Below are 26,486 nucleotides of genomic sequence, written 5' to 3' on the forward strand. Positions count from 1 at the left end.
CATTCAAAATGCTGCTTTTTGCTCTTGGGCCCTATTGAATAATGAATGTTTTGAATTTTCTCCAAAAGTAAAGTAGTTGCAAGCTCATCCTTTTAGAGTCTTGTTTGTGCTCATGATAGGAGTAGAAAAACATCAAAAATTTGAATCCTGAACGATTCTACCAAGAGATGTGAGTGTTCATTCAAACAGCTGCTTTTTGCTATTGGGCCCTATTGAATAATGAATGTTTTGAATTTTCTGCAAAAGTAAAGTAGTTACAAACTCTTCCTTCTAGAGTCTAGGTTGGGCTCATGAGAGTAGAAAAACATCAAAAATTTCAGTCCTGCACGTTTCTACCAAGAAATGTGAGTGTTCATTCAAACCGCTGCTTTTTGCTATTGTGCCCTATTGAATAATGAATGTTTTGAATTTTCTCCAAAACTAAAGTAGTTGCAAACTCATCCTTCTAGACTGTTGTTTGGGCTCATGAGAGGAGTAGAAAAACATTAAATATTTCAATCCAGCACGATTCTATCAAGAAATGTGATTGTTCATTCAAAACGCTGCTTTTTGCTATTGGACTCTATTGAATAATGAATGTTTTGAATTTTCTCCAAAAGTAAAGTAGTTGCAAGCTCATCCTTTTATAGTCTTGTTTGGGCTCATGAGAAGAGTAGAAAAACATCAAAAATTTCAATCCGGCACGATTCTACCAAGAAATGTGATTGTTCATTCAAAACGCTTCTTTTTGCTATTGGGCTCTATTGAATAATGAATGTTTTTAAATTTTCTCCAAAAGTAAAGGAGTTGCAAACTCATCCTTTTAGTGTCTTGTTTGGGCTCATGAGAGTAGAAAAGCATCAAAAATTTCAATCCTGAACGATTCTACCACCTGTACCTACCAAAAAGAAAAGGCCGAGATAGATCATTATTTAAATGACACAGGCTCCCTCAGCAGACTGAAGCTGACTACTACTGCGCAGCTGGTACAGACTCTGGGCTGCCCATTGTGACACGTGGTCCCATTGTTCCAGTGATCCAAAGTGTTCCATGAATAGAACACATCCTAGCATAGTGTTCTATGAATGGAATGCATCCTATCATAGTTTTCCATGGATGGAACACATCCTATTTACTGCAGGCAAGCAGCGCACCTAGCTGCTGCTACGAGCCACTAGAATACCATCTGTCAGACAGGTGGACGTAGGCCGAACATTCAAATAACTCGCCAGATAAATTGTTTCTTTTCCATTTAATTCATATATGAATTAATTCAAAATTGAATTGTAAATTTCAAAATTGAAAAGCTGGAAGGCCACAAGAGGGGGACAATATTTCAAAAATGAAATTACATATCATTGCATGAGGGATGTGGTAGGAATTGAATAACTTGGCTACACATGTGATGCTTGAATTAAGGCTGGGGAAGTACTGAGGGGAAGGGGCTGCAGGCCTTCCAGCAGGTGGGTGTGCAGAAATGTATCTATCCAAAGCCAAACACACTACTGCAGCTTATCTCACCTGTACCTACCAAGCAGCAAAGGCCGAGACAGATCATTATTTAAATGACAGATCGAATGCAGTGCAATGCCTTTCATATAGAGGTGAATAACACTTGCTGTAGCAGAGTTGGTCAAGTTAAATCAAGGCAAAGGACTTGGAAATGTACAACTTGGACCAAGAAAACTAATTGAAGAGCAACTACATTTGAAAAATAGCATTCAAATAATGCTTTGAAAACACTATTCGAGTATCCGGATTTCAATTCAATCTGTCTTTGGAAACCGCTTAAGAGAGGGAGTGCACCATTCCCAGAGAGACTGCCATACTGGGCTGATCCGTGAAGTGAAGGCCAACCCCTTTTTTTGGCCACCCTCCCCTCATGGTCAAACGTGCTTCAATACTAGGAAAGAGGCCATAGGAGCACTGCTCCTACATCGCCCCTCTACCCTCCCCAAAAGAAATGTCTTGCTTTAACTCTCCTGGTGCTGAATATTGTAAGCAACGAACGATCATATCCCCCACCTGTCTGCTGGTATTCAACACTTTGGATCACTGGAACAATGGGACCACGTGTCACAATGGGCAGCCCAGAATCTGTACCAGCTGTGCAGTAGCAGTCATCTTCAGTGTGCTGAGGGAGCCTCAGCAAATAGGTGGGGGGGTATGACCAACTCTGGTACAGCAAGTGTTTTTCACCTCTGTATGGTAGGTATTGCACTGCATTAGATCTGTCATTTAAATAATGATCTGTCTCAGCCTTTGCTGCTTGGTAGGTACAGGTGTGATAAGCTGCAGTAATGTGTTTGGCTTTGGATAGATACAGTTCTGCACATCCACCTGCTACACGGCCTTCAGCCCCTTCCCCTCAGTACTACCCCAGCCTTAATTCAAGCATCACATGTGTAGCTAAGTTATTTAATTTCTACCACATCCCTCATGCAATGATATGTCATTTCATTTTTGAAACATTGTCCCCCTCTTGCGGCCTTCCAACTTTTCAATTTTGAAATTTACTGTTCAATTTTGAATTAATTCATATATGAACTAAATGGAAAAGAAACAATTTATCTGGTGAGTTATTTGAACATTCGGCCTACGTCCACCTGCCTGACAGACGGTATTCTAGTGGCTTGTAGCAGCAGCTAGGTGCGCTGCTTGCCTGCAGTAAATAGGATGTGTTCCATCCATGGAACACTATGATAGGATGCATTCCATTCATAGAACACTATGCTAGGATGTGTTCTATTCATGGAACACTGTGGATCACTGGAACAATGGGACCATGTGTCACAATGGGCAGCCCAGAGTCTGTGCCAGCTGCGCAGTAGTAGTCAGCTTCAGTCTGCTGAGGGAGCCTCAGTAGACAGATGTGGGGTATGATCGCCCGTTGGTTACAATATCCAGCACCAGGAGAGTTAAAGCAAGACATTTCTTTTAGGGAGGGTAGAGGGGCGGTGTAGGAGCAGTGCTCCTCTGGCCTCTTTCCTAGTATTGAAGCGCGTTTGACCATGAGGGGAGGGTGGCCTTAAAAAAGGAGTTGACCTTCACTGCACGTATCAGCCAGGTATGGCAGTCTCTCTGGGAATGGTGCACTCCCTCTCTTAAGCGGTTTCCAGAGACAGATTGAATTGAAATCTGGATACTCGAGTAGTGTTTTCAAAGCATTATTTGAATGCTTTTTTCAAATGTAGTTGCTCTGCAATTAGTTTTCCTTGGTCCAAGTTGTACATTTCCAATTCCTTTGCCTTGATTTAACTTGACCAACTCTGCTGCAGCAAGTGTTATTCACCTCTATATGGAAGGCATAGCACTGCTTTCGATCTGTCATTTAAATAATGATCTGCCTCGGCCTTTGCTGCTTGGTAGGTACAGGTGTGATAAGCTGCAGTAATGTGTTTGGCTTTGGATAGATACATTTCTGCACACCCACATGCTACAAGTCCTGCAGCCCCTTCCCCTCAGTACTTCCCCAGCCTTAATTCAAGCATCACATGTGTAGCTAAGTTATTCAATTCCTACCACATCCCTCATGCAATATGTCATTTCATTTTTGAAACATTGTCCCCCTCTTGTGGCCTTCCAAATTTTCAATTTTGAAATTTACTGTTCAATTTTGAATTAATTCACATATGAATTAATTGGAAAAGAAACAATTTATTTGGTGAGTTATTTGAATGTTCTGCCTACGTCCACCTGTCTGACAGACAGTATTCTATCCATGGAACACTATGATAGGATTCATTCCATTCATAGAACACTATGCTAGGATGTGTTCTATTCATGGAACACTTTGGATCACTGGAACAATGGGACCACATGTCACAATCGGCAGCCCAGAGTCTGTGCCAGCTGTGCAGTAGTAGTCAGCTTTAGTCGGCTGAGGGAGCCTCTGTCATTTAAATAATGATCTATCTCGGCCTTTGCTGTTTGGAAGGTACAGGTGGTAAAATCATTCAGGATTGAAATTTTTGATGTTTTTCTACTGTCATGAGCCCAAACAAGACTCTAAAAGGATGAGTTTGCAACTACTTTACTTTTGGAGAAAATTCAAAACATTCATTATTCAATAAGGCCCAATAGCAAAAAGAAGCGGTTTGAGTGAACACTCACATTTCTTGGTAGAATCATGCATGATTGAAATTTTTGATGTTTTTCTACTCCTCTCAACAGCCCAATCAAGTTTATAAAAGGATGAGTTTGCAACTACTTTACTTTTGGAGAAAATTCAAAAATTCATTATTCAATAGGGACCAATAGCAAAAAGCAGCGGTTTGAATGAACACTCACATTTCTTGGTAGAATCATGCAGAATTGAAATTTTTATCGTTTTTCTACTCCTCTCATGAGCCCAAACAAGACTCTTGAAGGATGAGTTTGCAACTACTTTAGTTTTGGAGAAAATTCAAAACATTCATTATTCAATAGGGCCCAATAGCAAAAAGCAGCGGTTTGAATGAACACTCACATTTCTTGGTAGAATCGTGCAGGATTGAAATTTTTGATGTTTTTCTACTCCTCTCATGAGCCCAAACAAGACCCTAGAAGAAAGAGTTTGCAACTACTTTACTTTTGGAGAAAATTCAAAACATTGATTATTCAATAGGGTCTCATTGCAAAAAGCAGCGTTTTGAATGAACAATCATAGCTCTTGGTAGAATCGTGCAGGATTGAAATTTTTGATGCTTTTCTACTCCTCTCAACAGCCCAAACAAGTTTCTAAAAGGATGAGTTTGCAACTACTTAACTTTTGGAGAAAATTCAAACATTCATTATTCAATAGGGCCCAATTAGCAAAAAGCAGCGGTTTGACTGAACACTCACATTTCTTGGTAGAATCATGCAGGATTGAAATTTTTGACGTTTTTCTACTCCTCTCATGAGCCCAAACAAGACTAGAAGGATGAGTTTGCAACTACTTTGCTTTTGGAGAAAATTCAAAACATTCATTATTCAATCGGGCCCAATAGCAAAAAGAAGCGGTTTGAATGAACACACATCTCTTGGTAGAATCATTCAGGATTGAAATTTTGATGTTTTTCTACTCCTCTCATGAGCCCAAACAAGACTCTATAAGGATGAGTTTGCAACTACTTTAGTTTTGCAGAAAATTCAAAACATTTATTATTCAATTTTGCCCAATAGCAAAAAGCAGCTGTTTGAATGAACACTCACATTTCTTGGTAGAATCGTTCAGGATTGAAATTTTTGACGTTTTTCTACTCCTCTCATGAGCCCAAACAAGACTCTAAAAGGATGAGCTTGCAACTTCTTTACTTTTGGAGAAAATTCAAAACATTCATTATTCAATAGGGACCAATAGCAAAAAGCAGCGGTTTGAATGAACAGTCACATCTCTTGGTAGAATCGTGCAGGATTGAAATTTTTGACATTTTTCTACTCCTCTCATGAGACCAAGCAAGACTCTAGAAGGATGAGTTTGCAACTACTTTACTTTTGGAGAAAATTCAAAACATTCATTATTCAATTGGGCCCAATAGCAAAAAGCAGCATTTTGAATGAACACTCACATCTCTTGGTAGAATCGTTCAGGATTGAAATTTTTGATGTTTTTCTACTCCTCTCAATAGCCCAAACAAGATTCTAAAAGGATGAGTTTGCAACTACTTTACTTTTGCAGAAAATTCAAAACATTCATTATTCAATAGGGCCCAATAGCAAAAAGCAGCAATTTGAATGAACACTCACATTTCTTCGTAGAATCGTGCAGGATTGAAATTTTTGATGTTTTTCTACTCCTCTCATGAGCCCAAACAAGACTCTAAAAGGATGAGCTTGCAACTACTTTACTTTTGGAGAAAATTCAAAACATTCATTATTCAATTGGGCCCAATAGCAAAAAGCAGCATTTTGAATGAACACTCACATCTCTTGGTAGAATCGTTCAGGATTGAAATTTTTGATGCTTTTCTACTGCACTCAACAGCCCAAACAAGTTTCTAAAAGGATGAGTTTGCAGCTACTTTACTTTTGGAGAAAATTCAAAACATTCATTATTCAATAGGGCCCAAAATAGCAAAAAACAGCGGTTTGAATGTGTCACGGGGGCTTAGTTCAACTAAGGTTGAAATACCCGGGCCCCTGTGGTGTCCCTTTACTAGGGGAAACCCTGTCTGACCCTCAACCCAGGGTTTTTGCTGAAGGTGCAAATGCCTGAGCCTCCGACCTTTCCTTATCTCCTGCTCAGCCCTGCACTTAACCCTCCACCCTCCACCCAGTGAGAAGTCACCACCAAAGCTCCCACACAAATAATGACAGACAGGGAGAACTTAAACTGCACTGCGCCGCACACACACAGGAATAAACAGTAATGTGAACAGGGCACAACTAAACACAAATATGGGAAGGAGAAAGGATAACGACGGATCATACGACACCAGATATGAATCTCTCTCTCTTGAACACCTCCACTCCAGACCGGAACCACTTGGTATGAAACACAAGCTATAATCGGCGACGCCCATAGGCCAGCATGACTATTTAAAGACCGTGGGCGTGACTAACCATCCAACCTGGTCTCCAGCAGGATTAACCCCCGAGAGCCTGAAGATCAGGCCGGCGCCACTGAGGCTATAGTGGCTGGAGGTGGAACTACCTCTGCCTGCCGGATGCTGTGGTGTGAACAGCGTCCGACATGACAGTACCCCGTCTTCTACGAGGGACCCCAGGGCCCTCAAGACTCATATGACCCGGCTTGTCCGGATGACGACGGTGAAAAGAACTGACCAGCCGATCCGCATGTATGTCTGAGGCTGGAACCCAAGACCTCTCCTCTGGACCATATCCCCGCCAGTGCACCAAATACTGAAGAGTACGGCGTACTACTCGAGAGTCCACTACCTTGGCGACCTCGAACTCTAACTCGCCATCCACCATGACTGGAGGTGGCATAGGCGTTGTGTCCACAGAGCCTACCACCTTTTTCAATAAAGCCCTGTGAAACACGTTGTGTATCTTGTACACTGCGGGAAGTTCCAACCGATAAGCCACTGGGTTAATAATGGCAGAAATCCTAAAAGGCCCAATAAACCTTGGACCCAGTTTTAAAGAAGGGATTTTGAGTTTTATGTTCTTCGTAGCTAACCACACCCATTCACCCACACACAGGTCCGGACCTGGCACGCGTCTACTGTCAGCCACCCGTTTGTACCTGGCACTCATGCTCAACAAACGCTGTTTCACCCGCCTCCAGACTGATGACAATTGGGCTCCTAGCTGATCCTCCTCCGGGACACCCCCGGAGTCACCCTGACGTAAGGTACAAAACTGAGGATGTTGACCGTACACACAAAAGAATGGAGACTCTCCTGATGACTCTTGGCGGTGATTATTTAATGCGAATTCGGCCAGAGGAAGGAAAGTAGACCACTCCTCCTGGTTGTCGGACACAAAGCATCGTAAATACTGTTCTAGATTTTGGTTCATGCGCTCAGTTTGTCCATTAGACTGTGGATGAAACGCCGATGAATGTGACAACTTGATCCCCAACCTTGAGCAAAAAGCTTTCCAAAACCTCGCCACAAATTGCGTACCCCTATCAGATACTATGTCAGATGGTACTCCGTGGAGTCTGACCACCTCCTTCACAAATACCTGAGCCAACGTCTTAGCATTGGGCAAAGAGGACAACGCCACAAAATGCGCCATATTTGAAAAACGGTCAACCACCACCAGGATGACCGTGTTCCCTGCCGAGGCTGGCAAGTCAGTGATAAAATCCATGGAGATTTCTGTCCATGGCCTATTGGGTACCCCCAGAGGCTGTAGCGTGCCAGCAGGACGGGTTCGGGGTGACTTAGCCCTAGCGCACGTGATGCAAGCTGCCACGTACAAGACCACGTCCTGCCGGATTTTGGGCCACCAGAAACGACGCGATACCAGCTCTAAGGTGCCCTTCACCCCTGGGTGACCAGCCAGTACCGAATCGTGGTGTTCCTTCAACACCTTAGGCCGAAGATGCAGGGGTACAAATGATTTGTTGGCGGGAAGTCCTGGTGGTACCTCCTCTTGGGCCTCGGCAATCTCCACCTCTACCTCAGTCGTGAGAGCCGAGACCACTACCCCTTTCTGGAGGATGGGTACCGGCTCTTCCCGAGGTTCTCCCCCCGGAAAACACCTAGACAAAGCATCCGCCTTGGTGTTTTTAGCCCCGGGACGGTACGTCACAAGAAAATTGAAACGAGTGAAAAACAATGCCCAGCGAGCCTGCCTAGGAGACAGACGCTTGGCCGACTCCAGGTAGAGCAGATTCTTATGGTCGGTGATAACTGTGACCTGGTGAGCCGCCCCCTCCAAGAAGTGTCGCCATTCCTCAAAAGCCAGTTTGATGGCCAACAACTCCCTGTTGCCGATATCATAATTCCGTTCGGCCGACGACAACTTCTTGGAGAAGTAGGCGCATGGATGCATCTCGCTCAAGGACGAGCCTTGAGACAGTACTGCCCCCACTCCCACCTCCGACGCATCAACCTCTACCACAAAAGGTTTAGACACGTCTGGTTGCACCAGAATGGGGGCTGAAGCAAAACTATTCTTCAGACGCTCAAATGCACGTATAGCCACCTCAGGCCAGTTCGCCAGATCGGCACCCTTTTTTGTCATGTCCGTGAGCGGTTTGGCGACAGTCGAAAAGTGTTTTATAAATTTCCTATAATAATTCGCAAACCCAAGGAACCGCTGGAGTGCTTTCAGACTCTCCGGCCTCTCCCATTGCAACACCGCTTGCACCTTAGCGGTGTCCATTTTAAAACCAGCTGCGGACACAATATATCCCAAAAAGGGCAACTCCTGGACAAAAAATAAACATTTTTCCAGCTTAGCATAGAGCTGGTTCTCCCGGAGCAACTGTAACACCTGCCTAACATGCTGCAAATGAGTGTCCCAATCGCTAGAATAAATGAGGATATCATCCAGGTATACAATCACAAATCTCCCCAGGACATGAGCAAAGACATCATTAATAAAATGTTGGAAAACGGCAGGCGCGGTGGTCAACCCAAACGGCATAACCAGACTCTCAAAATGACCCTCAGGAGTGTTAAACGCCGTCTTCCACTCATCCCCCTGACGGACCCTTATGAGGTTATACGCCCCCCTGAGGTCCAGCTTGGAAAACCATTTTGCCCCCGCTACCTGGTTGAACAAATCCGGGATGAACGGCATTGGGTAGGGATCACGGATAGTAATCTGGTTTAACCCTCGGAAATCCAGACACGGGCGTAACCCCCCATCTTTCTTCTTAATGAAGAAAAACCCCGCGGCTACAGGCGAGGACGAAGGCCGGATGTGACCTTTACTCAGACTCTCCGCGATGTAGTCTTTCAGAGCTTGTCTCTCAGGACCAGAAATATTAAACATCCTGGCCTTAGGTAATTTGGCCCCGGGTTTTAACCTAATAGCACAGTCATAGGCTCTATGTGGAGGCAGTTCTGAGCAACCCTTCTCAGAGAAAACATCCGCGAAATCCTGCAAAGCCTCCGGCAGGCTGGGAGTCACGGCGGACACACATGTGGCCAAGCAATTGTCTTGGCAGAAACCACTCCATTGTACTATGTCCTGAGTTTTCCAATCAATTACCGGGTTGTGCCTGGACAGCCATGGAAAACCCAGGACCATTTGAGCTGGGAGATTACGGAGGACCCTACATGTAACCGACTCAGAATGTAGGACCCCAATGTGGAGTTTCACCTCTGCCACAAACTCAGTAATCTCCCCTTGAGGGAGGGGAACAGCATTAATGGTCACCACCTGTATGGGGTGAGGAAGTTTTTCAATCTTAAACCCGGCGGTGTGTGCAAACTCCTCATCTATGAGATTGGTGGCGGAACCGCTATCCACGAACACTGATATAGGTAGCTCTCTGCCGGCGACAATAACCTTGGCAGGGAGCATACATTGAGATACCATCATGGAGGATATGCATACGCTCAGTTGGGTCTCCTCCATACCCTCTGAGCTTAACAGTTTTCCGCCGGTGTGACCCTCTTAGGTAGTACCGGGCAAACGTTAACATAATGACCACCTTTACCACAGTAGAAACATGCTCCGGACTTCCGGACTCCCGGAGCGCGAGGCTGAACCTGTGCCACGCCAGCAATCTGCATAGGTTCAGGGGACTCATCTACTTCAACCACACCTGCACCTCTGTTTTCCCCCAGAGGTAGCGTCTCCTGTGCCCCCTGACGAAAACGGCGATCAATACGTATCACCAAACTCATGGCAGACTCCAATGATGCCGGAGTCTCATACATCAGGAGGGCTTGTTTCACCCTCCCTGATACCCCATGAATAAACTGGCTCCGCAGTGCTGGGTCATTCCACTGTGTGTCTACAGCCCAGCGGCGAAATTCCGAACAATAGTCTTCTGCCAAGCGCTCCCCCTGGCGGAGGGCGCGGATTTTAGATTCCGCTAGAGCCAGTCGGTCAGGGTCATCGTAAATGAGCCCGAGGGCAGAAAAAACATTATCGACCGAATGAAATGTAGCAGAGTCAGGTGGTAAGGAAAATGCCCATGCTTGGGGGTCACCACTCAGTAATGACAACACCAGCCCTACTCGCTGGGCCTCATTACCTGAGGATATTGGCCGCATGCGGAAGTATAATTTGCAGGCCTCCCGAAATACGACAAATTTGCTGCGATCGCCTGAAAATCGTTCTGGCAGCGGAAACTTCGGCTCTGCACCGATACCTGCAGATGCCGTTTGCACCTTTGCTACTACCAGGCCCTGCTGCTGAACTGCCCCATTCAACTCGGAGACCTGTATGGACAGCGCCGCCAACTGGCGGGTTATGGAATCTAATGGATCCATGGACTCCTGAAAAAATGTGGGCCGATTATAATGTCACGGGGGCTTAGTTCAACTAAGGCTGAAATACCCGGGGCCCCTGTGGTGTCCCTTTACTAGGGGAAACCCTGTCTGACCCTCAACCCAGGGTTTTTGCTGAAGGTGCAAATGCCTGAGCCTCCGACCTTTCCTTATCTCCTGCTCAGCCCTGCACTTAACCCTCCACCCTCCACCCAGTGAGAAGTCACCACCAAAGCTCCCACACAAATAATGACAGACAGGGAGAACTTAAACTGCACTGCGCCGCACACACACAGGAATAAACAGTAATGTGAACAGGGCACAACTAAACACAAATATGGGAAGGAGAAAGGATAACGACGGATCATACGACACCAGATATGAATCTCTCTCTCTTGAACACCTCCACTCCAGACCGGAACCACTTGGTATGAAACACAAGCTATAATCGGCGACGCCCATAGGCCAGCATGACTATTTAAAGACCGTGGGCGTGACTAACCATCCAACCTGGTCTCCAGCAGGATTAACCCCCGAGAGCCTGAAGATCAGGCCGGCGCCACTGAGGCTATAGTGGCTGGAGGTGGAACTACCTCTGCCTGCCGGATGCTGTGGTGTGAACAGCGTCCGACATGACAGAATGAACACTCACATTTCTTGGTAGAATCGTGCAGGATTGAAATTTTTGATGGTTTTCTACTCGTCTCATGAGCCCAAACAAGCCTCTAAAAGGATGAGCTTGCAACTACTTTACTTTTGGAGAAAATTCAAAACATTCATTATTCAATAGAGCCCAATAGCAAATAGCAGCGTTTTGAAAGAACAATCACATTTCTTGGTAGAATCGTGAAGGATTGAAATTTTTGATGTTTTTTTACTCCTCTCAACAGCCCAAACAAGTTTCTAAAAGGATGAGTTTGCAACTGCTTTACTTTTGGAGAAAATTCAAAACATTCTTTATTCAATAGGGCCCAAAATAGCAAAAACCAGCGGTTTGAATGAACACTCACATTTCTTGGTAGAATCGTGCAGGATTGAAATTTTTGATGTTTTTCTACTCCTCTCAACATCCCAAACAAGTTTCTAAAAGGATGAGTTTCCAAATACTTTATTTTTGGAGAAAATTCAAAACATTCATTATTCAATAATGCCCAATAGCAAAAAGCAGTTGTTTGAATGAACACTCACATCTTTTGGTAGAATCGTTCAGGATTGAAATTGTTGATGTTTTTCTACTCCTCTCATGAGCCCAAACAAGACTCTAAAAGGATGAGCTTGCAACTACTTTAGTTTTGGAGAAAATTCAAAACATTCATTATTCAATAGGGCCCAATAGCAAAAAGCAGCGGTTTGAATGAAGACTCACATTTCTTTGTAGAATCGTGCAGGATTGAAATTTTTGATGTTTTTCTACTCCTCTCATGAGCCCAAACAAGACTCTAAAAGGATGAATTTGCAACTACTTTACTTTTGGAGAAAATTCAAAACATTCATTATTCAATAGGGTCTAATAGCAAAAAGCAGCGTTTTGAATGAACAATCACAGTTCTTGGTAGAATCGTGCAGGATTGAAATTTTGTATGCTTTTCTACTCCTCTCATGAGCCCAAACAAGACTCTAAAAGGATAAGCTTGCAGCTACTTTACTTTTGGAGAAAATTCAAAACATTCATTCATTTGCCCAAAAGCAAAAAGCAGCGTTTTGAATGAACTATTACATTTCTTTGTAAAATCGTGCAGGATTGAAAATGTTGATGTTTTTCTACTCCTCTCAACAGCCCAATCAAGTTTCTAAAAGGATGAGTTTGCAACTACTTTACTTTTGGAGAAAATTCAAAACATTCATTATTCAATAGGGACCAATAGCAAAGAGCAGCGGTTTGAATGAACACTCATATTTCTTGGTAGAATCGTTCAGGATTGAAATTTTTGATGGTTTTCTACTCCTCTCATGAGCCCAAACAAGACTCTAGAAGGATGAGTTTGCAACTACTTTACTTTGGCAGAAAATTCAAAACATTCATTATTCAATAGAAATGAAGAGGTGGAGTCTCTATGGGTGTTGATACAAGGAGGGAAAAATAATAAAATTCTCATAGGGGGTTGTTATAAGCCACCAAATATAACAGAAACCACTTAAAATGTATTATTGAAACAAATAGACAAAGCAGCAAATCACAAGGAGGTGATTATTATGGGTGACTTCAGCTACCCCGACATAGACTGGGAAACTGAAACCTGCGTATCTCAGAAAGGAAACCAATTTCTGTCAGTGACCAAGGATAATTATCTGTCACAACTTGTGCAGGGCGCAACTAGAGGGACAGCCCTTCTGGACTTAATTTTAAGCAGCAGGCCAGATAGAAGTAACAGAAGTACGAGTCGATGGGCACCACCTAGGGAACAGTGACCACAATATAATGCAATTCCACTTGTCCTTCAGTAAGGTGAAAATTTAAGTAACGAAAGTAACGAACGAACGTAAGTTACGAAAATGCTGAATTTCAGGAAAGCAAAGTTTCATGAGCTTAGAGAGGACCGTCGCCGAATTTATTGAGACAATGACCTCAAAAATAGGAGCACAGAAAATAAATGGGAAATATTTAAATCAGTTTAACACACCCACTGCAAGCTAGCCATACCGTACAGAAATAAAAGGGTTAGGAACTGGAGAACACCAATGTGGCTAAATAAGGATGTAAAAAGGGCAATAAATAACAAGAACAAGGCATTTAAGAAGCTAAAACAAGAAGACAATGAAGAAGCATTAAAAAGTTATAGAGAAAAAAATAAAATGTGTAAAAAACAAATACATTTAGCAAAAGTGGAAACTGAGAGACTCTTTGCTAAGGAAAGTAAAACAAACCCCAAACTATTGTTTAATTATATAAACAGTAAAATGATTAAAATTGATGGTGTCGGCCCTTTAAAGAACAATGAGGGTGAAATGATAGAGAGCGATGTGGGAAAAGCAAATGTTTTAAATACTTTTTTCTCAACAGTGTTCACACAGGAAAAGGATTTGCCAGGGGAAATGCAGAGTGATAATGTAAACTCCCCATTAAGTATTACCTGCCTTACCCAGGAAGAAGTGCCGAACCACCTTAGTAAGATTAAAATTGACAAATCACCAGGCCCTGATGGCATTCACCCTCGGGTATTAAGGGAGTTAAGTAATTTGATAGACAGGCCTCTATTCCTTATATTTAAAGACTCTATAGAAACAGGGTCTGTTCCTTTTGATTGGTGGCAAGCAAATATGGTACCAATATTCAAAAAGGGGTGTAAAAGGGAACCTGGAAACTATAGGCTGGTAAGCTTATCGTCTCTTGTGGGTAAAATTTTTGAAGGGTTTCTAAGGGATACCATTATGGAATATCTCAATGTTAATAAATGTTTAACTCCATATCAACATGGATTTATGAAGGATCGCTCCTGTCAAACTAACCTGATCAGCTTCTATGAGGATGTAATCTCTCAAATGGACCAAGGAGAATCATTGGATGTCATTTATCTCGACTTCTCTAAAGCATTTGACACTATCCCACATAAAAGATTGATAAGTAAGATGAGAAAGCTTGGGCTAGGGGAAAATGTGTGTAGATGGGTAGGTAGCTGACTTAGTGATAGAAAACAAAGAGTGGTTATTAATGGTGCATACTCAGATTGGACCAGGGTTACTAGTGGGGTACCACAGGGTTCTGTATTGGGCCCCCTACTATTTAATATATTTATTAATGATCTAGTGGATGGCTTACACAGTAAAATATCAGTATTTGCAGATGATACAAAACTATGTAAGGTAGTTAACACAAAGGAGGACAGATTGCAACTACAGACAGATTTGAGAAAATTGGAGAATTGGGCTGAAAAATGGCAAATGACCTTTAGCACAGATAAGTGTAAGGTTATGCACATGGGAAGGAGAAACAGATGCTATAATTACTTACTAAATGGGAAACTGCTGGGGAAATCAGACATGGAAAAAGACTTGGGCATCTTAGTCAATAAGACGCTAAATTGGAGTGCCCAGTGTCAGGCAGCTGCCACCAAAGCAAATAGGGTCGTGGGATGCATTAGAAGAGGTCTGGGAACACGAGATGAAAACATAATTCTCCCTCTATACAAATCACTCGTCAGACCACACTTGGAGAATTGTGTGCAATTTTGGACGCCGTGCTCAAGAAAGACATTACTAAACTTGAAAGGGTTCAAAGGCGGGCTACTAAAATGATAAATGGAGTTGGTTCACTACAATACCCAGAAAGGTTATCAAAATTAGGTCTATTTACTCTAGAAAAGAGAAGACTTAGGGGAGACCTAATATATATGTACAAGTATATCAGAGGGCAATACAGAGATCTCTCCAATGAACTGTTTGTACCAAGGACTGTGACAAGAACAAGGGGGCATTCTCTTCGTTTGGAGGAAAGACAATTTCTGCACCAGCAAAGAAGAGGGTTCTTCACGGTAAGAGCAGTGAGGCTCTGGAATTCTCTTCCTGAGGAAGTGGTGATGGCCAACTCAGTGAATGAATTTAAGAAAGGAATGGATGCTTTTCTTGTGAGTAACAGTATAGAAGGTTACGAATAACATAATATTATAGGTAGATGGTTGACCCAACTTAGGGGAAGGAATTTTTTTCCCTATGGAGAAAATTGACTTCTACTCTATGGGTTTTTTGCCTTCCCCAGGATCAACAATGCAGAACAGCTGCACTAAAAATAGGCTGAACTAGATGGACATAAGGTCTTCCTTCAGCCTTCAAAACTATGTTACTATGTTACTATGTTACTGCATGAGCCCCACACAGCCTCCCCATATACTGCATGAGCCACACAGAGACTCCGCATATACTGTATGACAGTATACAGTCTTCACATAGCCTCCCCATGTGCAGCAGGTCACCCCCCATAGAATCCCCATGTGCTGTACATTACCCCCATAGAATCCCCATGTGCTGTCTGTCACTGTGATGTACAATGTCTGTGAGGTATGGGGTTTTGTCTACAAAATATGATGTTTTCTGTTGTAACTTTCCAGAAAAATCCAGCCCTCTATGCCAATGCAGGCTGTCAGCTCATGCAGCACCTTCCCCCCTCCTCTTTTCGCCCATGGCTCACTCACACACTGACCAGTGCCCCCTGCCTGGGCTAGCTCTGAAACCTTAAACCATCTTCCTCACACCATTTGGCTTCTCTCAGCTGAAAGAGAAAAAAAGTGCGGGAACTAAACTCTTTGTTTGAAACCAGGAGTTTGAATAAAACAATAAGGGATTGTCCCGCGAAAACCATACCCAGCAGAAATATAAAAATCATATTTCTGCGATCCGAGCAGACCCAGCTTCGCTGTGGTGCCTGTTGCAAAACTCTCGGATGTCCAGAACCTGAGATATGATTTGCGCCCAAATGGACGGTCATATCGCATAGATGTTTGATGTTTTCTTGATGGGCTCATTACGCTGGGAAACATGATACCACTGATGAGTCCATACCAGCTTCTCCCATAAAGTTATAGCTAATCTAAGTTTTGTAGCCAAAACATAACTTGGATAAGAGAGGTGGGATCAACCCAGAATGCACCTCTCCGTGATGTCACATAGGAAAGTCTATAAGGCATTCCCTGGGCAAACCAGCTCAGAACAGCTGCAGAGTCCGTGCTGACAAGAACTCCAGATGAATGGAGACGTGTGGCTCCTCCTCCCTTAAAGCCGCATGGTCTGCCTAAGGAACAATATGGAACTGTGAGTGTAATCTCTTTGTTTTCTCCACTTTTATTTTATACCTGTACTGTACATATTTTATGTCTCAATTTTATAGCAACTTTTATCTGTAATCACTGTCCTCTTTCGGAAAATAAATGAAATTATTTAGATCTGTCTCCATGCTCTAAGAATCGAACTATACGCCTTTGATAGATAATCGCTACTAATTCAAGGGGTTTGCCACGGACCCTCTTAATTTAACACTGTGAATTAAGTAACCGTGACTGGTGGCAGCGCGTTGTGTATGGCTATTACGGCTGGCTGGCAGTCTAGAAGGGTCTTATATTGCTGAGTAAGGGGCTTCAGCCACAGCATTGATAATTCCCTTACTGCAGAAGCCTAATTGCCGGTTCACAACAGGCAGCCCGTCCGGCGACTAATTATCCTAGGTGCAGTTCCCTGACTGACCTGAGGGTAAGGGGGGCGCCGGAGAGCTGCGAGTTCCAAAGTGGAACTGAGAAAGTGGGATATACATAAATCCCCACAGTACTTGGAAGATTGATAGCAGTGGTGGGGCATCCAAATTAAACTCCCCCTGCGGCAAATTGTAGAGCGAGATTAGCTTGCTGGATATTTTTGCCACATGGTGCCAGTGGTGGGATAACTAAGATAAGCCCCACTGCGCCTGTGATAGCCGTGTGCCGGCATTGTGTCACGTCCCTCCGTCCGCTGATACACCGGTGTCAGTGGTGGGATCGTGACATAGTGGTGACACAGGGTCCGCTGTCCGTCGCGTTTTGGTGGCAGCGGGACCCCCGTTAGTCGTCGCCCGTAAGTGGACGAACGGCCGTGGGCTGTTCGTCACATATTGGTGGCAGAGCGGTGGGATAATCCTAGAGCATTAGTGATTTGGTTTGAGCAATCATTCCTCTCACTAAAGACCTGCACGGTTCCTGCGGGAATCCTGCATCATAGGTTTTGGAGAACAGACTCAGTGGTTACTAGTCCTGAGACATTAGTGTGTACTTGCAAGTATCCCCCTCCCGTTTCTTCGTTTTTCTTTTTCTATCTTTTATTTGGCAACCATGGCGGCGATGACAGTGGAGTGGTATCAGAAGCAGAAAAAGGACACCCTTGCTGGGTTATGCACGTACCGAGGCATAGACGCCGCAGGAGGAACCAAAGATCAAATGATCGCGGCTCTAGTGCAGCTGGACAACGACCAGAATCCAGCGAGCGCAGAAGTTGGCCCAAGTTGCCATGGGGCTGCAGCAGAGGCTCCACTCCTGAGCGCTGGCCCCACATTCAACCAGAACGGGGTGGACCCCTATCTGCAAATGGCCTTGGACGAACTCCCCGCCGAAGACAGGGATGGGCGGGTGAGGCTGATCCAGCAATATCGGCAGGAGGCCCAAGCCGAACGTGAGCGCCAAGCTGAAGCTCAGAGGGCCCATGAGCTGGAGATGCTCCAGCGGGGGTGGAATGCCCCCACAGCCCGAAGCCGTGAGCCCAGCAGCGTCCAGACTCCTAAACCCCGGCCAGAGCATTTTCCCGTAATGGAAAAGGATGGGGACTTGGACACATTTCTGCGAGCCTTTGAGAAAGCCTGCAGACAGTACCAGCTGCCTAGAGACCAATGGGCAAGGTACTTGACCCCAGGGCTAAAAGGCAAAGCCCTGGAGGCATTTGCTTCTCTTCCGCCAGAAGCCGATGATGACTATGACGCCATAAAGCAGGCGCTGATCGCCAAATACCGGCTGACACCTGAGGTATACCGAAAGAAGTTCCGACACCTCCAACGTGGCCCACACGATAGCTACAGTGATGTGGTGCAAGGACTCAGGACCCACTTTGACCAGTGGATCCATGGACTGTCCGTTGAAACCTTTGAGCAGCTACGGGACCTGATGATCAAAGACCAGTTCCTGCATCTCTGCCCAGCTGAGGTCCGACAGTTCATCCTGGACCGCGAACCAACGAACGCGGACAAAGCGGCGCAGATCGCCGACAACCACGAGGCCAACCGGAAGCCCGAGACGCGGAGGCCAGTCGCCACCAGCTGGAAAGGGGGTAAGCCAGCAACCAACCCCAATGCCCCAGCTAGCCGTCCCTCCGGAGGCCCTGTCCCTGTTGCCAACAACAGGCCGGCTACTGACAGTCGCCTGTGTCACCACTGCAAGCGGCCTGGTCACTTCTCTTACACCTGTCCGGATAGGCCGAAGAACCCCCCAGCCAAGGCCCCCGGGCCCAACGCCTCTGTTCTTTTGGTGGGAGGTGTGGTTGGGAGGGCTGACGACAACGTTCAACCTGTTCAGGTGGGGGCCCGTCTTGCTACAGGCCTCAAGGACACCGGGGCTGAACGAACCCTCATCCGTCCTGGACTGGCGGCCCCTGAAGAGTTTGTTGAGGGGAAAACCCTGACTGTCACCGGGATTGGAGGCACCCGTTGTCCCTTGCCAGTGGCACGAGTTTTTCTTGATTGGGGTGCCGGGAGCGGGTTGAGGGAGGTGGGAGTGTCTGAAAATTTGCCCACTGATGTTTTATTGGGGACTGACTTGGGGAGGATGGTTGCATACTATGTCCCTGACACCCTTCCCCAAACTGATAATAAGGGTAACGTTAACCCTGATGATGTTGATGATGGGAAACTGAATGTGTTACCTGCTAATGCCTTGATGAGTAATGATGCAACTAACAACCATTCTTTCCCCAGGTACGATGCTGATGCTGATGTGAATGTACCAAAGCAAACTGATAACCATTCTTCTCCTAGGAAGGATGATGATGATGTTGATGTATCTGTGCCGACTGAACCCGTTAACCCTTTCTTTGAAGCGGTAGATGTGTCCACAGGTACCGAAGTGCTCAGCCCCGTCACTCTGCGGAGTGAGACGGCTGAGGAACCCCTGGCAGGAGTAAGCAACGGTGCTCAAGGAAATGGGGAGGTGCATGGGGACCATGAGGAAGGTAATGCCATGCAGCTGACCAGTGCCACCGAGGAAGGTAACTGGCCCATAAGTAGCACTGCTCCTGAAGTGTTGGGGGTGGATGGGGAGGTAGAGCCCAGGGCAGCACCAGCTGGTGGGTCTGCAGAAATCCCCAGGGAGACAGCATACATAGCAGCTGTCACACGCAGTCAGAGTGCCCAGATCGCAGGTAACGCACTGTCTTCTGGACCCTCTGCTGCTACAGGAGAGACTGAACCAGAGGTGAACCCAGAGCCGGTTCCAGAGGGTCCCAGTAAAGAGTGGACCCTGACGTCACTTCTGGCAGCCTCCAGCATGGAGTTCCAGGCTGCTCTGCACTCAGATGCCAGCCTGGAGAAATTGAGAGGTCTCGCCGAGACGCCCACCTCCAAGTCTGATAAGGAGAGGGTGTTCTGGGAACGAGGAAGGTTGTACCGGGAGACAGTACCCGGAGATCCTAAAAAGGAGTGGTTGAGGGAAAGACAGCTGGTCGTCCCCTATCAGTTCAGAACTGAGTTGTTGCGGATTGCCCATGAGATTCCACTCGCTGGACACTTGGGGATCAGCAAAACAAAGGCACGGCTGTCTCAACACTTCTATTGGCCCAAGATGGGGACAGATGTAACACACTACTGCCGCTCCTGCGCCACCTGTCAAAAAGTGGGTAAGGCGGGGCCTGCTCTTAAGGCTCCCCTTATTCCTTTGCCGGTGATAGAGGAGCCTTTCCAGAGAATCGCGGTGGACATTGTAGGACCGCTGTCCGTCCCCAGCAGCTCCGGAAAGCGATACATTCTCACCGTGGTAGACTACGCTACCCGGTACCCAGAGGCAGTAGCTCTGTCTTCAACCAGGGCAGATAAGGTGGCTGACGCACTGGTGACCATCTTTTCGAGAGTAGGATTTCCCAGGGAGATGCTTACCGATCAAGGGCCCCAATTCATGTCTCGCCTAATGGAGGCTCTCTGTGAGAAAATGCAGGTGACGCAGCTGGTATCGAGTCCGTATCACCCACAGACTAACGGTTTGTGTGAACGTTTCAACGGTACCCTCAAACAGATGCTCCGCATACTGGTTGCGACCCAAGGGCGCGACTGGGAGCGGTACCTCCCACACCTGCTGTTCGCTTACAGAGAAGTTCCGCAGGCCTCGACCGGGTTCTCCCCCTTCGAGCTCCTGTATGGCAGGCGAGTCCGGGGACCCCTTGGGTTGATAAGAGAATCCTGGGAAGATGAGCCAAACCCCACAGAAGTGTCCATCGTGGATTATGTCATGCGCTTCCGTGACAAGATGCAGACCTTGACGCAGTTGGTGCATGACAACATGACGCAGGCTCAGGCTGACCAGAAGCGCTGGTACGACCAGAACGCCCGGGAGCGGACCTACCAGGTGGGTCAAAAGGTGTGGGTGTTGGTCCCGGTACCAACGGATAAGCTTCAGGCAGCCTGGGAAGGCCCATACGTCGTCCACCAACAGCTCAACCCGGTCACCTACGTGGTCACGCTTGACCATGCTCGGGGTAGGCGCAAGGCCTTTCACGTCAACATGCTGAAGGCGCACTATGAACGTGAAGCTTGCGTCCTACCGGTCTGCAATCTGCCAGAGGATGGGGAGGAAGATTCCCTCTTGGACATGCTGGCCCAGGCCAAGGCCAATGGGTCCATTGAGGACATGGAGATAAGTGGTTCGCTCACCGTGTCCCAGCGGTTGCAGTTGATGGCCACCCTGGAACTCTTCCGGCCCGTGTTCACCAACCGTCCTGGGAGGACGGAGTTAGCGGTTCATGAGGTGGACACCGGGAATCATGCCCCATTACGGCGAACACCTTATCGGATCTCTGAAACGGTGCAACAAGTCATGCGCCAAGAGGTCGATGAGATGTTAAGGCTGGGAGTGATTCGACGGTCAAAAGGTGCGTGGGCTTCACCTGTAGTCCTCGTGCCTAAAAAGGATCGAACCACCCGGTTCTGCGTGGACTACAGGGGGCTCAACGCCATCACAACCTCTGATGCCCACCCGATGCCGCGCATCGAGGATCTGCTCGAGCGGTTGACAAACGCCAACTACATATCCATCATGGATTTGAGTCGGGGATACTGGCAGATTCCCCTGAGCCCTGAGGCGCAGGAGAAATCCGCCTTTATCACCCCCTTTGGACTGTACGAGTCCACGGTCATGCCCTTCGGCATGAAGAATGCCCCTGCCACTTTCCAGCGGATGGTCAACCACCTGCTTCGGGGACTGGAGGAGTACGCAGTGGCGTACTTAGACGATATTGCCATCTTCAGTTCCACCTGGGAGGAACACCTTCAGCACCTCCAGGAGGTGCTCAAGCGTCTTCACCAGGCAGGCCTGACCATCAAGCCGGGGAAGTGCCAGATAGGCATGCGCGAGGTCCACTACCTGGGGCACCGGGTAGGCGGGGGTTCCATGAGTCCGGAGCCAGAAAAAGTGGACGCAATCGTGTCCTGGCCCACCCCCAGGACCAAGAAACAGGTGAAGTCCTTCTTGGGCACTGCAGGGTACTATAGGCGGTTCGTACAGGACTATAGCGCCCTTGCCAAACCCTTGACTGACCTCACCAAGCAGAGGCTACCCCAAACAGTCAACTGGACAGATGACTGTGAGGCGGCTTTCCAAGCTTTGAAAGCAGCCCTGTGCAACTCTCCAGTGTTGAGAGCAGTCGACAGCAGTCGCCCGTTTCTGGTACAGACCGACGCCAGCGAGTTTGGCCTCGGTGCTGTGCTTAGCCAGGTCGACTCGGGGAACCAAGAGCACCCCGTGTTGTACCTGAGCCGGAAACTTCTGCCGAGGGAAGTGGCATACTCGACCATCGAGAAGGAGTGTCTGGCCATGGTGTGGGCACTGCAACGTTTGCAGCCCTACCTGTACGGGCGCGCCTTCACGGTGGTAACCGACCACAACCCTCTGAGCTGGTTGCACACAGTGTCCGGAACCAATGGAAGATTGCTCCGCTGGAGCCTTGCCCTTCAACAGTACGATTTTACTGTAAAACACAGGAAGGGCAGCGAAAACGGCAATGCCGATGGGTTGTCCCGCCGGGGCGAACCCGCTGAGGTGCGCATGGCCGATTACCGAGAGGTAATGCCTCCTTAGCGCCCTCTTAAGGGGGGAGGTGTGATGTACAATGTCTGTGAGGTATGGGGTTTTGTCTACAAAATATGATGTTTTCTGTTGTAACTTTCCAGAAAAATCCAGCCCTCTATGCCAATGCAGGCTGTCAGCTCATGCAGCACCTTCCCCCCTCCTCTTTTCGCCCATGGCTCACTCACACACTGACCAGTGCCCCCTGCCTGGGCTAGCTCTGAAACCTTAAACCATCTTCCTCACACCATTTGGCTTCTCTCAGCTGAAAGAGAAAAAAAGTGCGGGAACTAAACTCTTTGTTTGAAACCAGGAGTTTGAATAAAACAATAAGGGATTGTCCCGCGAAAACCATACCCAGCAGAAATATAAAAATCATATTTCTGCGATCCGAGCAGACCCAGCTTCGCTGTGGTGCCTGTTGCAAAACTCTCGGATGTCCAGAACCTGAGATATGATTTGCGCCCAAATGGACGGTCATATCGCATAGATGTTTGATGTTTTCTTGATGGGCTCATTACGCTGGGAAACATGATACCACTGATGAGTCCATACCAGCTTCTCCCATAAAGTTATAGCTAATCTAAGTTTTGTAGCCAAAACATAACTTGGATAAGAGAGGTGGGATCAACCCAGAATGCACCTCTCCGTGATGTCACATAGGAAAGTCTATAAGGCATTCCCTGGGCAAACCAGCTCAGAACAGCTGCAGAGTCCGTGCTGACAAGAACTCCAGATGAATGGAGACGTGTGGCTCCTCCTCCCTTAAAGCCGCATGGTCTGCCTAAGGAACAATATGGAACTGTGAGTGTAATCTCTTTGTTTTCTCCACTTTTATTTTATACCTGTACTGTACATATTTTATGTCTCAATTTTATAGCAACTTTTATCTGTAATCACTGTCCTCTTTCGGAAAATAAATGAAATTATTTAGATCTGTCTCCATGCTCTAAGAATCGAACTATACGCCTTTGATAGATAATCGCTACTAATTCAAGGGGTTTGCCACGGACCCTCTTAATTTAACACTGTGAATTAAGTAACCGTGACTGGTGGCAGCGCGTTGTGTATGGCTATTACGGCTGGCTGGCAGTCTAGAAGGGTCTTATATTGCTGAGTAAGGGGCTTCAGCCACAGCATTGATAATTCCCTTACTGCAGAAGCCTAATTGCCGGTTCACAACAGGCAGCCCGTCCGGCGACTAATTATCCTAGGTGCAGTTCCCTGACTGACCTGAGGGTAAGGGGGGCGCCGGAGAGCTGCGAGTTCCAAAGTGGAACTGAGAAAGTGGGATATACATAAATCCCCACAGTACTTGGAAGATTGATAGCAGTGGTGGGGCATCCAAATTAAACTCCCCCTGCGGCAAATTGTAGAGCGAGATTAGCTTGCTGGATATTTTTGCCACATGGTGCCAGTGGTGGGATAACTAAGATAAGCCCCACTGCGCCTGTGATAGCCGTGTGCCGGCATTGTGTCACGTCCCTCCGTCCGCTGATACACCGGTGTCAGTGGTGGGATCGTGACATAGTGGTGACACAGGGTCCGCTGTCCGTCGCGTTTTGGTGGCAGCGGGACCCCCGTTAGTCGTCGCCCGTAAGTGGACGAACGGCCGTGGGCTGTTCGTCACAGTCACCGCCATAGAATCCCCATGTGCTGTCACCCCCATAGAATCCCCATGTTCTGTCACCCCCATAGAAACCCCATGTTCACCCCCATATTCACACACATAGTAATATAGTAACATAGTTATTAAGGTTGAAGGAAGACTAAGTCAATCTAGTTCAACTCATATCCTATCCTAACTTGCCCTAACATGTTGATCCAGAGGAAGGCAAAAAAAAACCATGTGGCAAACAGTAAGCTTCACATTGGGGAAAAAAAATTCCTTCCCGACTCCACATACGGCAATCAGACTAGCTCCCTGGATCAACGCAATATTAAGGAAACTAGTGTATATACCCTGTAATATTATATTTTTTAAGAAAAGCATCCAGTCCCTTCTTAAATTTTATTAGGGAATCACTCATTACAACATCATATGGCAGAGTTCCATAGTCTCACTGCTCTTACAGTAAAGAATCCGCTTCTGTGAGTATGCTTAAACCTTCTTTCCTCCAGACATAGAGGATGCCCCCTTGTCCCCATCACAGGTCTAAGAGTAAAAAGATCATTAGAAAGGTCTTTGTATTGTCCCCGCATATATTTATACATTGTAATAAGATCACCCCTAAGGCTTCGATTTTCCAAACTAAATAACCCCAAGTGTAATAACCTGTCTTGGTATTGCAGACCCCCTAGTTCCCTAATAACCTTGGTCGCTCTTCTCTGCACCTGCTCCAGTTCAGCTCTATGTCTTTCTTATACACCGAAGACCAGAACTGTACACAGTATTCTAAGTGTGGTCGCACTAGTGACCTATATAGAGGTAAAATTATGTTCTCCTCATGAGCATCTATGCCCCTTTTAATGCATCCCATTATTTTATTTGCCTTTGCAGCAGCTGCCTGACACTGGCAACTAAATGTGAATTTGTCGTCCACCCATACACCCAGGTCTTTTTCAGTGACAGTTTTGCCTAGTGTTTTACAATTAAGCACATAATTATACAGCTTGTTCGTTCTACCCAAGTGCATGACCTTACATTTATCCCCATTAAAACTCATTTGCCATTTCTCAGCCCAAGCTTCTAGTTTACATAAATCCTCCTGTAATATAAAATTGTCCTCCTCTGTATTGATTACCCTGCAGAGTTTAGTGTCATCTGCAAATATTGAAATTCTACTCTCTATGCCCCCTACAAGGTCATTAATAAATATGTTAAGAAGCGGGCCCAAAACTGACCCCTGTGGTACCCCACTGCTAACATAGACCCAGTCTGAGTGTGCTCCATTAATAACCACCCTTTGTTTCCTATCCCTGAGCCTGCTCTTATCCCACCTACACATATTTTCCCCTATCCCCATTGTTCTCATTTTATGTATCAACCTTTTGTGTGGCACCGTATCAAAAGCTTTTGAAAAGTTCATGTACACCACGTCCACTGCATTCCCTTGGTCCAGTCCGGAACTTACCTCTTCATAAAAGCTTATCAGATTACAAACCAAAAGCAGGCTAATATCAAAGCTCATCCATCACAACAAGATATAATACCCAAAGAAAAAATGGATTAAAGAGCAATAAAGTAAAAAATATATATTTTTATTATTTTCATCCAAAAAAGGAATAATAGGATACAAGTAATGAGTCAATCAAAAATCACAATATATAAAGGAATCAGCTTCCCCCCGAGGAAGCTAAATAGCGAAACATGTTGACTCATATTCAGTCTGTGATCTATTAGTATACGCAAGTCTTTTTCACATTCTGTATATGCTTTTTCATTTTTATTGCCCAGATGTAGTACTTTGCATTTTTCCCTGTTAAAAACCATTCTGTTAGTTGCTGCCCACTGCTCCAGTTTATTTATATCTTTTTGAATCCTCTCTCTCTCTTCTCTAGTATTAGCTATCCCTCCTAGCTTTGTGTCATAAGCAAATTTAATCAGTTTACCCTCAATTCCTTCATCTAAATCGTTGATGAAGATGTTGAACAATACAGGGCCCAGGACAGAGCCCTGTGGTACCCCACTTGAGACATTCCAACTGGATGTGCTGGCATTTACGACCACTCTTTGGGTCCGATTACTAAGCCAATTATGAATCCACTAAACAGTTGCCTTGTCCATTCCATACTTAGTCATTTTTTCAATAAGGATTGTATGAGATACTTTGTCAAATGCTTTGCTGAAGTCAAGATATACTATATCTACAGCATTTCCTTGATCCACCCAATCAGTGATTCCATCATAGAAGGAAATTAAGTTAGTCTGACATGACTTATTAGTTACAAACCCATGCTGACTCTGTTT

Source organism: Dendrobates tinctorius, unplaced genomic scaffold (assembly GCF_039654945.1).
Source record: "Dendrobates tinctorius isolate UK_male_01 unplaced genomic scaffold, ASM3965494v1 ptg000188l, whole genome shotgun sequence".
NCBI classification, from domain to species: domain Eukaryota; kingdom Metazoa; phylum Chordata; class Amphibia; order Anura; family Dendrobatidae; genus Dendrobates; species Dendrobates tinctorius.